General features: G+C 34.7%; 1 long non-coding RNA gene across 1 annotated transcript; it reads left to right on the forward strand.

The window, feature by feature from the left end:
• Positions 1-1034: 1034 nt before the first annotated feature.
• LOC136040411 (uncharacterized) lies at positions 1035-16721 on the forward strand. Its single transcript, XR_010620707.1, has 4 exons — positions 1035-1094; positions 6452-6937; positions 13173-13288; positions 15950-16721. It is a non-coding gene; the product is annotated as an uncharacterized LOC136040411 (long non-coding RNA).
• The last annotated feature ends 223 nt before the right edge of the window (positions 16722-16944 follow it).

Here is a 16944-nt window from a genome sequence, read left to right on the forward strand (position 1 = left end):
ACATAGACTATTTACAGGGGGGCTGAGACGGTAAGAGGTACTGGTTATTTTTCCATGCTCGAGCAGCCCACCGTCAAAATTGCTCGAGTTTGCTCTTTTTTGTGATTTTTCCTTTTCTGATCACTAGGTCTGTTTCCCCGTTTGCCTGTCTCTTGTTCATCTCCTCCAACAGGGTTTTTCTGGCTTTGCGATCTTCTTTGGAGCCGTCGCCATAGAATGGAATTTTGTCTGCGCTGGTAGGAGACATCCAGGATAAGTTTCTCTTCAGTAAAGCTGGCTACTGTGAATAGGACTGGTGGGTATCGCAGTGGTTGTCCAGCAGTGGGGGACGAGGCTGGTAGTCTCTTCACAGTGAAAACTTTGGTCGCTATTTTGTAGGTTTCCTGGAAATATTTGGCAAGGAAGTCTTCATCACTTTTTTGGATCAGAGTTCTGTATCCGACGATGTTGAGTTTGCGTCGCTGCCTATCTTGCTCGCTTCTGACTGTTTAGCGTATATGTTCATCTAGTGCATCTGGTGCAAGCCCTGTCACCTGTGCAGTGATTACAGAGTCAACAATCGCTTTTACCTCGCTAACATTGCATTTTGAAGCAAGTTCCTCGTGAATCTCTTTGTGGCCCTTGTTTATATTAGAGGATATGCTAGCACTGTCCACACGTACTTTTGTTTTGAAAGATTCAATAGCTTTGGTTAGGGTTTCGGCGTCACGCACAGGTTTATTTTAGATGCACCAGGGGCAGGTCCATTCGCATTTCATAGTGCGATTCATTTTCCCTAGCAGGACATACTGTTCATCGCTTAATCCTAGGCATTCGATACAGAACCAATTGGGGCAATTGTCACAATTGACAGCTTGTGAATTCTCATCCAGGTTTTTTGTGCATCCTGGGCACTTATCCTGTCCCTTTACGGGGCTCTTACGTGGTCCGTTTTTTTTTGGTGCCAGTTTGACTGGTTGGTTTCTTATATACGTGGCAACACTGGCACTTTAGGAAATTTCAATTTTAATGTAGCATCGCCCTCTTCACCACATTCAACATCAACAACAACAACAAAGAAGAGAGATTATCCAGATTTAGGAAATTATTCACAGGTGAGGGTTGTATTATTATCTAAATTCCAGTTTTCCAATAATTTCTTTTCCAGAATATATGTCCAGGCTATTCTATTTTTATTAGGCTATAACTATATAGGTTATAATATTAGGCTATAACAGTAATTTCAATTCCAGTGATATATGTCCAATAAGTGTCTAGGTTCTTTATTATTCTGTTTTTTTTTGTTAGGCTATAACTATTTCACTTTGTATCCTTTATTTGTTACATCACTATCAGGAAACTATTTACAATTGAGGGCTAGTCTATATTATTTCGTAAATTTAATTTTTCACTGTAATTTCTTTTCCAGTAATGTATATCCAAAAAGTGTCTAGGTTCTTTGTTATTCTATTTTTTATTATAACTATTTTCACTTTATATCCACCATTTTTTGCATCATGGTTGGCTTAGAACCTCTCCAAATGCTCTGAAACAGAAGGATTAAAAAAAAATTATATTAATCAGCATTAAACTCTCCCTTAAATTTAAACATGTGTATTTAATTTGAAAATGATGCTACTGCTAGTCAGCTTACTGTGCCATTCCCACTGGCTCTACTGCAGTTAAAAATGGGCAGATACCATGCAGTAATTCCAGTTGCTGAAAAACCATCGGCTGGAACACACCCCAAGAGTCTAACTGAAATTGTAACAAATTCATTCAAAATCCAAGACAATGACTAGTAGGCCTAGGCTACTGTTATAATAGGTTTTTTAATTTTAGGCCTAGACTTGTAACTGATTTTAAAAAGCATTATCTGAAATTAATCATTACTGTTTTGGGACAAAAGAAAATAATTTGCATTTTCTTTGTTTACAGGATTAGTGTATACAAGAGTAAAAATCTGATTGTATGTCTGTAGACATCCAGCCATTAATGAGAGTTTTTTTGTAGATATTTGAGTTTTGCAGTCAATATATTGCAGATCATAACTAAAGTAAAGACATGGTGACATACTACTTAATTTCTTTTTGTATGCTTTCTCTAAATATATAAAGCCCAAGGAACATCCAAAATCTAAACAGAAACACTAAAACCATAAGATTCTTACTTTATAATATGCAAAATATTTCTACCTATCTTACACAATAACTTGCAGGATCCTCAGTGCCATAAGGGAAGCATCACTATTTCAGCACTTTCTAGATAGATGTCCATTATTTTGTAATGTCTATGAATCATGTGTGTAAAAACATTCTCTCCATAATCAATCCAGACCATTTTTGAAACTATCTGAAATTTCTGATGTCACCATTGTTTTTGGGAGTAGGATCTGCTTGGATGCTCCAAAAACTGGCTCTTGATCTGTCTATTGATACAAGTTTGTTTGGACACTTTTTCATGGTGTTCTCTGGTAATACATGTTTTTGGAAGGAGAAAGTACTTCCAGAAAAACAGTTTCTCCAGGTTGTGTTTTCCTTTGTAGAATTGTATCTGGTCTCCTCTCATTTGTCTATAATTGTTTTTCCTAGCTTAAGTCTTTAAGACCAGAGAAGTTTGATGGTGCCTCTTTCAAACTCTTCTAGTACAGCTGAATCTGTTTTATAATGGGGTTCCCAAATCACATTCATATACTCAACAGTAGGTCCAACAATCCCCTTGTAGATTTGTACAAAAATCTGATTCCCTAAGTGCTTGAAACTTTGTCTGATCAGCCTGATGCCTCAGAAATCATGTTCTAAATGTGCCCATGATATCTTAGCTTAAAGTTGAAAACAATGCTGAGAGCTCTTTCAGATTCAACAAGAGTCAGGAGTATTCTGGAACCTTCTTTTTCATTTTTTATTAGCCAGGATACATAAGCAATCGATTATATAGGATACACTTTTTACAATCATTTCAAATAACATTTTGGTAAATTTTGCAGTCAATCCTACACTGAGATAAATTGAAAACTGAGAAGATAATTGATTCAGTATAGGAGCTAGATGGAATGACTGCATTGATGTAACAAATAAACACATTAATAGGGCTATATATAGGATCATTGGTTAGGAAAGGAAGTACATCTTCAACTCAATTAATTAGTATATATGGAAAGAGCATGTGAAATTACCTTATGTCAGTTATGGAATCTTGTATTATATTGAAAAAGCATCATTACATGCTTTTTCTGTATATAATAATTACCTTACTGGGAAATCCGATTTTAAAGCCATTAGAGACCCTCAAAGATGATACCTTTTTCTCTATTTCTGGCTATAAAAAAGGGCTAAAAACAACAATGCTTACTTCTTTATATGAAGATTAATTTTGTTTAACAAATTTCAAATGTAGCTCCATTATACTTTACCTCACTCTTCCTTGTGTGTAAATATATAGCCCAAATTATACATTTTCCATTTGTTTTCTGGCTCTCAATTTTGTCACAGTTGATTCAACTTACAGGTACACTAGTTTATACAAGAATGATGCTAACAGCAGTATCTAAAATGGGAGAAAAAGGTATCATCTTTGAGAGCCCATAATGGGCTTAAGATTAAATTTATGAGTAAAGCAATTATTATTTTGGGAAGAGCATAAAAAAGGCATCAAATGATATTTTCACGTTATTTGTAAGTCAGTGATATAAACTGCCCCAGATTTATTTTTACTAAATATCAGTTCTCTATCAATTTGTAATTATAAATTACAGAAATTCAGATTTTTTACTGATAAAATATCCTACTTAAACAACAGTTAAACTACAACCAATTGTAGATATTTATCAAAGACAAGAGAACTACCAATACAACTATTTCCTTTATTTCTTTCCTGAAACAACTAAAACCCAAAACTAGCAGAGTGGGAATCTCCAGACCTAATAATTCTATCTTTCTTTTAAGGATATTTCTCTCAGTTATGAGGATATTCTGAAAGGATAAAATCAATTGTCTCATCTGTATTTGCACATCTTTGAAATGGTTCAGTCATTGCTTAATATCTGCTGGTCCAAATTGCATTCATCCTTGTATTGTCCATGAATGTTGAACAGTCTTGTCCCAACCTCTTTCCTTGCTGTTCAAGTTATCATTAAGTCTTTTCAGACTACCACTGGATTGGAAAACAGCCTATACCATTGAAGTATTTCAGAAAAATAGAAAGAACCTTGTTGAAAAGTACTCACCTATTAGCATGACATCATCAGTTATTATGGTTTTTAAAAGAATAATCAATTCTGCAGTTATTAGATATCTTGAAGCAAATAATCTCTTGCACAGCTCACAGCATGGTTTTGCACTGGAAGATATGTAGATACCAACCTCCTTGAATCATATGACCATACAACTATGTGGCTTGATACAGGGGTGCCTGCTGACAAGATTCTGCTTTACTTACAAACAGATACATACTATGACAAGCAGTTTGTCATAAGTGACTTACAATCAAAATACATGCTGTCAAGCTTGAAGAGAAGTCCTTACTTTGGATCCTTGATTTTCTTTATATGCAATTTCAATGTGCTCAGTTATTTGAAGGCTCTTGTAGCCATATTCTTTCTTAGTCTAAAAATGTTTTGAATAGAGTTCCTCAGCAAAGTATTTTAGGTCCTATATTTTTTAATTTCTCCATCAATAATGCTCATTCTAGTATCAGCAGTAAACTAATGCTCTATGCTGGCAACCTGAAGCATATTGAACCACCCTTGCCCTGTGAAGATCATGTCCTTCTACAAAATAATCCTTAGACTGCTTGATCAATAGGCTGAGGCTTCTTGAATTTTATGTTCTGAAGTGCCAGGTCATTCACATTAGCAAAATGAACCCTTGTTGCTCTTATTTTCTCTCAGGCTACCCACTTTCCTCTGTAAATATTGAGCAAGATCTCAGAATCACTATAAATAATGAATTAAAATTCAGTATTCATGCTAAGATGTCTACTGCTGGTGCTAGTTCAACCATGGGGAGGTGATTAAGCATACTCTTTCTACCTGTTGCCATCAGTCTTCTGTATAAGAGACTTCTGCATCCTAAGGCTGAAGAAGGAATGTCCCTAGCTGCCCCTTATTTAAAAAAAAACAACAACATAAAGATGTTGGAATATGTGCCACCAGTGATATCCAGCATGTGGGAAGTTTCCTACCCTGCAAGACTAGCAAAACTGAAACTCAACTTTTGTATATGAAAGAAATAGAGGTGATGTCATCTTAATCTATTATTAATGAGGGCTAACACACTTCCAGTATTATTTTCCACTGTTGATCCTAACTACAAAATTAAATAAAAAAAACAAACAAGTTTTTTCAACTGAAAGTAAGGAGCAACATTAAAACTTAAAACGAACAGAAATTACTTTGTATATGAAAGGGGCTGCTTCCTTATCAACGCCCCGCTCTTTACACTAAAGTTTGACTCTTTCTCTCAGCTCTTCTTTTTAAAACAGTAAAAAACTTTAGCGTAATGTTTATTTTTAAAATTAACTAGAAAAATTTCTCGACAAAACAATTTTTTCAAAGAAAAGTAAAGAACTCCAATAGATAAATGAAACCCCATAACGACCAGATATTACAATCAATAACCAAGTCAAACTCAAAACAACCAAAAATTAACATGAGTATGGCTGGTAACTCCCATGCCTCTCAAGACCAGAATGTAATTTGAACTTTTCTGAAAACAAAATACATTTTAAACATTTTCCCTTTTTTGACTTTATTAAATAAAGAATTATTAAAAATTTAAGGAATAACTATCAGTATATGTATATTAAACTGGCAATCCACAGTCATTTGCTTTTTGTTTTTTTTTAGAATGGCATAAATCATTTACATATTCACTAATTTAAAGTAGAAAAAGGAACAGAGTTTAATTGTACAAACTAAATTGTCTATGGCTACTATGAGAAGAAAAAGAAGAAGAAGGCTATCTGATAAATATATATCTCAAGAAGCAAACATGGGAGACTGGTAAAATATATTCCCCAGGGAAATCTCTGAAAATCCTGAAGGGCAAAACTGATTGTCAGATGTGTGCAATTCTTAGTGAGCAAAAACACAAATATCCTTCTTCAAGAAACGTTTTTTGGAGACCACTTGAATTAATTTAAATTTGTATTGACTCCTAACTACCACTGCTCTCAAGACCAAATATTCAAACTATTAATTCCTTTGGTATTTTATTTTCACATATCAAATGAAGCACACTTTCATGCATGCATCCATTTACTTGACAGGAAAATGGGCATTCATGATTTTTATCATTATAAATATACTCATTTTCTTCAAGATTGAAACAATCAGCTTGTAATACACAAACCACCTTAATATTCCTCTTACTCACCTTAAAAAAATTGAATTCCTCTGAATTTTTTTTTTCTTTTTGACTGTTCTTAGAATTCTTGTATTTTTTCTCTAAATTTGAGCTTGCTTCTTTTTTAGGAAATTATTTCCAAAGACAAAGTTGATATTGGACTAGGGAAGGCTATTTCCCTGGGTTGGATTGTGTCAGACAAAAGCACAGGAACAAAGGTACCAAAATTTGAAAGAAAGGTTGAATTTATTGATGATAAGGCTCAAGCAAATTTACAATCTTTTCAAAAAGGAAACCAAATGGACAAATATATTTTATTGGAGTACAAGAAAAGAAACTTGGTTCAAGAGGTGCAAGTTTCTCATTTTTGTTATAACAAAACTTCTTGGCAAGAAGAAATAATCTGAATTAGATATTACCAAATATTTTGAAATTCAAAATGAGACGGAAGAGTGAAAAAAGGTACCAAACGTTACACTACAGGATTTATATTTTTGGATTGCAAACAATAAATTATACAAAATAACAAGTGCCTTGTATCTGAGCATCTATTGGGATGAAGTGGACAAATTTATTTTATTGGAGCACAAGAAAAGAAAGTTGGTTCGAGAGGTGTAAGTTTTTCATTTTTGTTATAACAAAACTTTCTTAGCAAGAAGAAATAAACTGAATTAGATATTATCAAATATTTTGAAATTCAAAATGAGACAGTAGAGTGAAAAAAGATACCAAACATTACAATACAGAATTAATTATATTTTTGGTTTGCAAACGATAAATTATACAAAATGACAAGTGCCTTGTATCTGAGCATCTATTGTTTATACAAATAGTAGAAATAAAACCTAATAAAGGATTTAGCTGATCTTCTCAGTTAGGCTTAAAAGCAGATACTGTTGGACATTTCTGTTGGTAAAATAAATTAATAAAAAATCCAAAATAAAGAAAGCACTTCAGTGAAAAGATAAAAGCATAAAATGAAGCAAGATTTAGCGCAAAAGAAAACTTTTACCCTTCTAAATTCTCTGCCTCAGGCCCATGATCGAGTATATTTGATTTAAAATTCAACATTGGCTGATAAAAAATGTATTCCTGTATGTGAACATTCGGTTTGCTTCAGTTTCAGATTAGAATTGAAAGATTGATTTTACAACCGTCTTAACTCCCTTTAAAAATAAATAGTAGTTTTCTTTCTATTCTCCCGCAAAAACTTACTTTTGGTGTTCTCTTTTTGATGGGTTTTCAACTATTTTTTTTTTCTTTTTTGGACTTTTCCATAAGAACGAAGAATTTTGCGAACCAGAATTTACATAGTGATGTCTCTTGGACGTTTTTGCTTGACAAACTTACCGTCTCCTTATAGAAATTAGCTTGACAGTAAAATATGCCGCAAAACTGGGAAATTGAAAACCTGTTTGATTCAATATTCTGCCGACAGCGATGTGACCCTCTACAAACTTAATTTGCATAATAGATCTATTTTGATGAATCCTTTTTCCAGGTTTGAAAGGAGTCCTTGGTTGTAAGTAAGGAGGTGAAAACTTAAAAAGCCTCACTGGGACCTAACTTAGGTGTCCTACTTTTTCCAGTAAGGAGCGACATTAAAACTTAAAACGAACAGAAATTACTCCGTATATGAAATGAGTTGTCCCCTCCACAATCCCTCGCTCTTTACACTAAAGTTTGACTCTTTGCCACAATTCTACTTTTTAAAACAATTAAAAGCTTTAGCGTAAAGAGCGAGGGATTGTGGAGGGGACAACTCATTTCATATATGGAGTAATTTCTGTTCGTTTTAAGTTTTAATGTCGCTCCTTACTTTCAGCTAAAAAAAATTAGTTTTTTTTTTTTATTTAATCTAGATCAAACTCAATTTGGACATCTAGCATGTTTTTGTTTATATTTCTAATGAAAAGATATTTGTTCATAGACAAAATATTTTGCCTTAGGTAAACTGAGTTTGGTGGATAGAAAATGGCTCTAACCAGCTCTGCTCCAAATTCATCTGTCTCAAAAAGCTTTTTTCATCATGAATAAACTGTTGGATCCTACAGTTTTTTCTTTAGTTCCCAAATAATAAAAATATAACCAAAACTTAAATATTACCAATGAAAAAAAAAAATTCTCGCACTGATTTAATAATTATAAGTTGTCGTCCTTTGTTTCATGCTGATTTTTTGTGTCCAAAAGATCCAGATTTTCTATGTTACAGTTTTGACTCAATTTCAAGCTACCAAATTAAAAGATTTTGCATGGGAAAATATCTTTTAATTTGTCAAAACGAAATTTTCAGCCAATACAGTCAAATCCTTTCCTAGACCTAAACCTTGAACACAATTTTTTTATTTTTTTATACTTATTGGATCAAAATGAAACAAAAAAGACCCAGGAGAGCAGCAAGTCTAACCGAATTAGCTGCCAAACTTATATTTTGCAGTAAATCTGAGCAGAATTTGATCCCTTTTTTTGCCTTACATTGTTCAATGAAAAGGTTACAAGACATTTGAGAATTTACCCCGAATTTATCTTTTATAAAATCTGCTTAGGTACTAGATTTTAATTTCCTATCAGTTTTGTTTTTTAAGGACGTGGCAAAGTGGGCATTTGGAAAAGAGTTAGGTGATGTAAAAAAAACAATTTTCTTAAACTATCAGTTACAATAATTAACTGGTTGGCAATTAGGAAGAGCATAATTCACAACAAGGTTGAACGTTTTACTTTTTATAATTTACACTTATTTCAAAATTAAATTGATTGAATTTTTCTGCAGTATCACACGAACCTGAGCAATGATATTCTCATTGTCAGTAATGTACATTTTTAAGGACCGGGATCATTAAAGATAATTACAATAAAAAAAAAAGTAAGAAATAGAAAACAAACTTGAGTGCTAAGCCAGTTTTGTGTCCTGACATTGACTTTGCACTGTCTCTACAAAGCGAAAGGAATTTTTAAACAATATATTTTTTTCATTAAAAAAAATGTAAGAAATATTAAAAATTTTACTGCATACGGCTTTGCAAGGAATAATGCGGCAAAAAATATATCTTTATTTATATTATTCTCTTCAATATATGGAAAATGCCCTATTAAATATTCGGTTTTAGCTACATCAGATACTTCTACTTATAATGTGAATTTTATAGTTCTTCTTCCTTAGAAAACACTTGGACCCAATTTTTTGGGGTCCCTCTGGCTTTAAAGTTGATTGATTCTCCTCCTTGTATTTATCCCCCTTGTATCTCTGGGCATGGAGCCTTTCGAGGGGGAATAAGTGTATTGTCATTCGATTTTGAATTGTATTGAATAATAATAAACTTCTTCTTCTCTTCTCTCTCTCTCCCTGGCCTTGAATTTGTATTCTTCCAAAAGGGAAAGAAAACTAATTGGGATTTTTCATAAGGGCCAAACAGTGGAAGCATAGGATTCTGCTACCTTTTCCCCGCAATTTAAGAGTAAATACTCGTAAGGTATACAGGATCCTTCCCTTCTTCTGCTTGTCGACTTTTCTCCTTACCATTTTCAGGAAATCTTTTATTAAACTTTGAGACTACGGAAGAAGTCAATGATCCTTATGAATATATGTCTCTCTTCCTGGGTTGGGAGGTCTGCTTCTGAGAACAGCTTAATACTTACCTGAAATCCTAATTTCTTGGTGGATCTTTTAAGCTTGGAGAAAATTGTTGTCGACTTTGAGTATTCAAACAGGAGATGCTGAATAGTCTCAGCTGTTGATGGTCATTGGTGACAGAGAGGGCTTAGGTGGGTCTTTTTTCATAACTGTTCTTCCCTCCTGAGAATCATTGCTTGGCTCTTAATCCTCAGGGCTTGGAGGAGATTGTTGCCGACTTTGGGTATTCAAACAGGAGATGCTGAATAGTCTCGGCCATTGATGGCCATTGGCGACAAAGAGGGATTAGGAGTTTTTTTTCCATAACTGTTCTAGCCTCCTGAGAATCAAAGCTTGGAGGAGATTGTTGCCGACTTTGGGGCATTCAAACAGGAGATGCTGAATAGTCTCGGCTGTTGATGGCCATTGGTGACAGAGAGGGCTTAGGTGTTTTTTTTTTTCATAACTGTTCTTCCCTCCTGAGAATCATTGCTTGGCTCTTAATCCTCAGAGCTTGGAGGAGATTGTTGCCGACTTTGGGTATTCAAACAGGAGATGCTGGGTAGTCTCGGCTGTTGATGGCCATTGGTGACAAAGAGGGATTAGGAGTTTTTTCCATAACTGTTCTTGCCTCCTCAGAACCAAAGCTTGGAGGAGATTGTTGCCGACTTTGGGGCATTCAAATAGGAGACGCTGAATAGTCTCGGCTGTTGATGGTCATTAGTGACAGAGAGGACTTTAGTTTTTTTTTGTCATAACTGTTATTCCCTCCTAAGAATCATTGCTTGGCTCTTAATCCTCAAAGCTTGGAGGAGATTGTTGCCGACTTCGGGTATTCAAACAGTTGATGCTGAATTCTCCCGGCTTTTGATGGCCATTGGCGACAAAGAAGGATTAAGTGTTTTTTTCATAACTGTTCTTGCCTCCTGAGAATCAAAGCTCGGAGAAGATTGTTGCCGCCTTGGGAGCATTCAAACAGGAGATGCTGAATAGTCTTGGCTGTTGATGGTCATTGGTGACAGAGAGGGCTCAGGTGTGTTTCTTCATAACAGTTCTTTCCTCCTGAGAATCATTGCTTTGTTCTTAATCCTCAAAGCTTGGAGGAGATTGTTGCCGACTTTGGGGCATTCAAACAGGAGATGTTGAATAGTCTCGGCTGTTGATGGCCATTGGCGACAGAGAGGGATTATTTTTTTTTTTTTTTTTTATAACTGTTCTTCCCTCCTGAGAATCATTGCTTGGCTCTTAATCCTTAGAAACGTCGAATTATCACTGCGGTCTTTCAATATGAGTTTCAACGGTCTATAGTGAGGTATTTTGCAATTCCTACGTCTCATTGCATCACCAAGGGTGATAGATACAGAGTTGTGGACGATTTCAGAAGACCTCTGGATTCTTTGGTTGCCAGTTAGTCAGCCACCTCGTTAAAACGTATTCCTGGTGGCTGGTGAATACGTGTTGGAAAGCCAGTTCTACCCCCTCCTTGGCAAGGGCGATTATCAACTCTCGCAACCGATGGACATCTCTGTTAGTAACTTCAAAATGGATTTTCTTAATAATTTGTAGAGATGGTTGGGAGTCTGAGAATACAACTACCTTTTTCCTGGGAGGAGGATTTGCGTAGACCACCTTCAGAGCCTTGTATGTTGTAGCTATTTCAGCTGGGAGGGTGGAGGAACAGTCGGAGAGTGGTTTCGAAATGTATATATTTAGCTGGGGGATGACCGCAACAATTGCTGCCGATCTCCGGTGTAAATTTCTAGGAACTCATGGAACCTGGTCACTCTAAATTTTTGGAATTCCACTTGAGCTAATGCTGGAGGGATATTTTTATTCTTTTCTACAATTAGTCGGTGACTTCCATTAACAAGGGTTACCCTCCGTGAAGGAAGAAATGATACACAAGGGAAAGATAAATGGTGATTTTGCCAGGTTGGGCATTTTGAAATAAAAGTATCCCATGGCCCAATTCTCCTTGAAGATTGAGCACAGACATAGGAGGTGTTGCGAAGATATATGACATTACGGTTTTTCTTACCTCTCCCCCTCCCATTCCAAAACTTTTAAAATATGAGACAAAAATTGCTCCAAAAATAAAATTGCTTCTGTTACTTTTTCTATTTTGAAGTTTTAACTTTGCGAATTCCTAACATTTTATCTAAGTAAAATGTCCTAGCTTCGAAGATAAACGTTCGAGAAATCAAATGACAATGAATACTTCAAAAAAAAAATCCATGTTATCTCTTCAAAGACCCAAGCAGAATTTTTGTATCTCGAATTAATAGTATTTCATCGTAGTTGTATCAAATATTCGAATCGTTTCAAAGATATTTATTAACCGCATTAAATAGTCCACGGTCTAAATAACGGTAAAATGAAATCGATACGGATACAGAGTCTGAAGACTACTTCGCACACACAGAGCTTATACCAGAACTTCCACTGACCCTGCAAATAATAACTTACAATAATCACAACGCATCTGCAAACGTGATTTGGGAGAATGTACATCTATTATCAGTGAGATATAGTTATATGTGTTGCTCCAGGACTGTGAACCATGGGTCACAGTTTCTGTAACACTACTGAGCCTTGGCGCCAGAGATGTTTGAATGATTTTGCACCAACGTATTTTGTGGATATATTTTTAACTTAATCTAAGTGTCAAACATGGACAGCGGGTGAGCTAGTGTATGAGAAGAGATATATAGTGAGGTCAGCCCTTTTTTTCGTCAAGTGATTGCAGCCCTTTTAAACAGCCTCCCAGACATCATTAGGGACTCTGAATTAGTTTTTCTTTTATTTATATCACAGGTCAAAAGTTTCTCCTTAGGTGAGGTGCAAGGTGAGACCGGGCTCTTTGTGGAGATTATTTTTTAATTTGATTTTTTTTTTTCGTTGTCATTTTCATGTTGTTAGGACATGATTTTATTAAATACTTGAGCCACTACACACAGGTCATTTGACCTTCTCGTATTGGCTATATATATATATATATATATATATATATATATATATATATATATATATATATATATATATATATATATATATATATATATATATATATATATATATATATATATATATATATATATATTGTTAGCTGATGAAAATAAAATAATCTTTTTATCTTTCATGGATTAGAAGAAATTGTTTGATCTCTTATTCATCGTTTGCTTCTACATATGTCTTGTATTTTTGATTTTTAATATTTTGTTATTTCTACAATTTCACAGGTTCTCTGAAATGCACACAAATAATTACGTCGAGTCGTCGTTTTGGAATTTTGATGCACAATTTCAGCCTCAGTAGCATCCAGCGCGCGATGCGCATGACACTTTCTTCTTCTCTGGTATAGTCTTAGTTTATGCTTTGATTTTTTTTATCAATTGATTGATAAAATCAATTATATGATTTTATCAATTTTCTGTTGTATATTCAAAGGCAAAGATTATTCTAAAGGAAGTAACCACTGCAAAAAATTATTGTCATTAACTTAGATCCTTGATAGAGACGGTCGACTTACTGTTAGTATGCATCCTAATTGTCGCCAAAGAGGTGGTTCTGTTTTTAATTCATGTATGATGCAACATCTGGTCTTTGTTTTTAGAAGTCCTTGTATTTTGGAAATTAACGGAAAAGGCTGTACTGCTTTTCTACCAAAAAGTTATTCATTAACCCCCCCCCACCTAAAAAAAGGCCCGATTTTTACAAACAGTGGAATGGAAAGACTGAAAAGGCTTCCCGACATTTGATAATACAGTCGGTAATCTTCACTAGTGTAAAATTTAAGTCCCCTTAAAATAGTTATAACCGTGAGCATGGCTTTCCCTTTGAAGGTTTTTTTTCAAAATTATAATTTTGATTTTTTTTTTTCGCTTTTTCGAGACACTAAGATCCTCAAAATATCTGACAAAATTGCTACGACGTCAAACAGTCTGTAAAACAAATGCAACTACTTAAACGGAAATCTAATTTAAAAAAAAAAGATAATTTAAATTGATAGTATCTTCCAAACTGTATAAAACTCAAGGCGATCGTTAAGCGGTTTTAACGCTGCGTACGAAATTTTTTGTGCTAAGGGATTGAACTACGTTAAGTTAAGCGTAATTTTTCTCGCTTGATAAAGTTACTTTTACTCTAAGATCTACTTAGTTACTTTTACTCTAAGATTTAAACCATCATAATTATCGTCTAAATTCATCACGTCATTATAAGTAAACTGCTTAAAAACTAAAAATGTGGAATGAAGACAGAAATTCAAGCTCTGATCAAGCATGAAAGGCTTTCTAGGTAATGTTGATCAAATATTTTTCAAAATTTATATCATCCAGGAGATGAATTTTGTTGCTGTTGTGTTGGCTCCTCCATAACGGAAGATAAACGCACGCAATATAACTTAACCTTCAAAGTTGGGCTCAAGTCTACTTGGCTCTGCCCACGTTACGGACAAAATTTGGTTGATAAGATTACGTAAAGTCTTAATTCACAGTAGTATGTAAGGTTATACGGCTTAATGTGAAAGAACCAATCATATGTTTTTACTTTTATGATTAGTGCCAGTTACTTTTGCTAGCTACTTTATTTTATATTCTTTTAGATCTAGATTGTTGGGGCGCTTCACTGAAGAATTGTGCAAGCGCACGTATGTGCGTGTGCTACTCTCTCTCTCTCTCTCTCTCTCTCTCTCTCTCCTCTCTCTCTCTCTCTCTCTCTCCTCTCTCTCTCTCTCTCTCTCTCTCTCTCTCTCTCTCTCTCTCTCTCTCTCTCTCTCTCTCTGTCTCCTTTTCCCTCTCCCTCTGTCGCTCGTCAACGAAATTGTATTTGTACCATTAACTTGTTTTCTTAGTTCTACCCGATTTCAGGACCTTAAGCCTCATTCAGAGAGAGAGAAGGGAGAGGAGGTGTGGGTTTTTTAGATACAATTATTACTTATTTCACCTGTTTACATACAAAAAAAGAAAAAAGTAAAAGAGCATTATACAACTATGAAAATTTAACCAGTGTAGAATAAATGGTTCCAAGCATGTTTTGAACTCTTTCGGTTGTTTTTCTTTATAAGTTTAGTAATAGATGCAGTAAAATCTTCTATATGAAAATTACTTATGAGCTTTGAACAGCGTGTCCAAATTGGATATCTCAGTATGTATTTTATGAAACAGAAGAACGTGGAGTCGATTTTCAATTTATCCGAATTCGCAAGAATCATCCTGAAGGGTGCATTATAGACGATGTGGGGGAGAGCAGTTGATGTGCTCTGTTAGGAGATGACAATTGTTAGCAATTGTATTTTCAGTGGAATTACCAAGATAAACGATTTGGTCAGAAGGGAAGGATCTTTGAATTTCCAAGTACAATTTCATCCAGAAGTGGGCCTTTCCAATTAAAAAGCACTACGTAGGACTTTTCAGCATAGAATTGAAGGCCACATTTTAAGCATTCTGTTGACATTTTTTTTGGAAATTTTCTGAAACGCTGCCCAAAGTGTGGCTGAAGTTAAAATGTCTGCATAAGTGACTAAGAAGAAATTGAGGTCAGATAGAACGCAAAAATTCTGACACTGGTCCCATGCTTTGAGGATATAATCAAGGAAATAACAAGGTGAGGCAATGGCACCTTCCCCTGCTCCTTTTTAACTGTTACAGTTCTATCCAGGGCCCTTGTCATTTCATCTTAAGACGGTTTTTAAGTCCGACTCGTAGCTGAGCATAAATATACCTTTGAGTTCTTATGGTAGACGGATTTACTCCTCTTTTTGCAGCCCTTAAAATCATAGGGGTTGGACCAGGGAGTCCAAGGCGCGACAAACTATTGTTCAATGTTTAATTATTGAGCAGAATTATTTTACTCTTTCTGTTAAAATGTATGAACATATTCTAAAAAAAGCTTCAATTCGCTTTAGGTTCGGCCTTATTTTGTTTGCCCCTGGGGTGCCCTAATTTATTGTTTCATATTTTAGTTAGCGACTTCAAAGCATAATCAAGTCACAAAAGCTAAATTGTTTACTTTTTAGAGCCGAAATATGGTGACAACATACCACCGGAGTATATGGAAAAAGTTGAAAGGGATCACAGCACTGGAGGCTATGGATCGATAGGTTACAGATACGATTGGAAAGTGGAAGAAGCTAGGAAAAATGTTTTAAGGACTCCCACAACTGCGGTTAGCGCGAAAATGCTGTATAAACTAGCCCATGTATTTGCTTCTCTTGTGTCAATACCTGCCTATTATTAAGTTATTTATGCTGATATCCTCGTGCTCAATAAAGGACGGAATAAGAAATGAGGCCAATATTTCAAGACTGTACAACAAAAATGAATAAACGCACTTCTGAATTCAATATCCCCAAATACCAACGAATGAAACTATCCCCACACACAAAAAAATCCAAGCAATGAAGGGGGGTTGTATTTTTATTAATTTGACCGAAAACAAAACTGATGGTAACAGTGTGGTAATTTATTTTCGCTTGATTTTTGACTTTATTGTCCGTAGTAAATTTCCGGTTACGCTCTGTCATAGTGTAGTATATTTTTCAAGATCCATCTTGGGGATTGGGGGGTCAATGGAAATAAACAAATAAGGTATTTTTCAAAATCTAGGAGGGGGAAAAAATTGAAGGGGGAATCGATTGTGTAATTGACAATCTTCATTACTTGTTAAAGTCTCAAGCCACTCAAAGAATTAAAATATTAGCATTATATATGTTCATTATTAGCATTTCAGTATTAGCATTTTATTCCCTTAAGTCAGACTTTTTCGTGATAATGGCGAAGGTCAGGCTCACAACGAAATATATATATATAAATATATATATATATATATATATATATATATATATATATATATATATATATATATATATGTATATTTCGTTGTGAGCCTGACCTTCGCCATTATCACGAAAAAGTCTGACTTAAGGGAATAAAATACAACAAACTCAGCATAAGCCGAGAATGGGGGCTGCTAAAAAGGAAACATATTTAGAAAGCAATTCTTACTTCATAA

This window comes from Artemia franciscana, chromosome 20 (assembly GCF_032884065.1).
Source record: "Artemia franciscana chromosome 20, ASM3288406v1, whole genome shotgun sequence".
In the NCBI taxonomy this organism is placed as follows: Eukaryota; Metazoa; Arthropoda; class Branchiopoda; order Anostraca; family Artemiidae; genus Artemia; species Artemia franciscana.